Consider the following 1,277-nt stretch of genomic DNA (forward strand, 5'->3'; position numbering starts at 1 on the left):
GTTAGATTTCAATTTTTGTTAAGTGTGTTAACTACTTGAGGTGAAAACATAGCAATTTATTCAGAAAAATTCTGGCTCACTGCAAGCATACAGGCATTCATCAAGTACCTGATCTCTCAGTCTTTCATTAATACTGTGGGTATGTGCAAGCCTCAGTAGAAACCATGATCTTTTTCAGAACCTAAAAGGTCCCTTCCAGACAGCACACTCTTTGCAGTTTTGAGATGCACCATTAGAAATGTGGCATCTGACCAACTCTGTTCTTGCCTTGCTACACCTTTGGCTTTCTGAACACTGAACCACTTCTTTGCTTCCGGTCTGTTTGGTACTTGTGGTACTTTGGTATTTTTCTCAACTAGAGAGTCTCTCTCCCAATTTTTTACCAATGCCTTTACAAGTTATCCAGACTCACTTTTCTGTGGTTAAGATTTACTAGGTAGATAAACCATCTGGCTAACTCGAGCTTTCACACGACATCTAACTTATGATTTATCTTTGTACTCTAACACTCTATCAGATTTAAATTTGTATATGGCTGTTAAATTTCTTTGTAAACAAATTCCCTATTATAACGATAATAAAGACTCAACAAAGATCAAAGGCCGGATACCATACTTACCACAATACATATATACACATTACATTAAAATAAGGAATCAATCAAAATATTAGAAATTAAAAATACTTTATACTTGGGAAAAGAAACATCTCTATATAATATTTGGAACACAAAGGAATTATAATGGAATTCAGAATATATTTATAACTGTGACCAAAAAAACACAACATACAAATTTAAAAAGGCTGCTAAGACAAGAATTTAGGTAATATTTACTAGAACAAATCCATTACAAAATATTACACTTGATCTTAGCCAAAAGGCTGAGAAGCAATTCCATTACAAAATAAATATAATTTGTTCTACTAGTTCTCCTGCATTGTCTTCTATAGAGTTTACTAATATTCCCACATCGAAGATTTGGTGATGGATTTAATTAAACTGGAGAAGGGATAATAGTTCATGCAGGGGCATGAACAGACCTGAGCACCTCAAATGAGGCTCATTGCTTCACATCTGCTTGGCCTGATCTGATCGAGGCCTCATCTGATTTCAGCCTTAGCTTTAGAAAACAGTGTGGCCTTTGTCCTATTTGGAGCTTACATTGCCTCACTTCAAATATGTGCCAAGCATCTCTTGCCCACAACCTGAGGATTTTGTGATTCCAGACATGGATACCTGCTGGAGCTCACTTGACATTCACATATATTTAAACTGG

The 1,277-nt window shown here is 35.6% G+C and overlaps 1 pseudogene; it reads right to left on the reverse strand.

Annotated features, from left to right (window-relative positions):
• Positions 1 to 799: 799 nt before the first annotated feature.
• On the reverse strand, positions 800 to 894 carry LOC123834901 (U2 spliceosomal RNA; annotated as a pseudogene).
• Between the last annotated feature and the right edge of the window lie 383 nt (positions 895 to 1,277).

Source organism: Mirounga angustirostris, unplaced genomic scaffold (genome assembly GCF_029215605.1).
Source record: "Mirounga angustirostris isolate CCGP_5_RB_7025 unplaced genomic scaffold, mMirAng1.0.hap1 SCAF_1, whole genome shotgun sequence".
Taxonomy (NCBI): Eukaryota; Metazoa; Chordata; class Mammalia; order Carnivora; family Phocidae; genus Mirounga; species Mirounga angustirostris.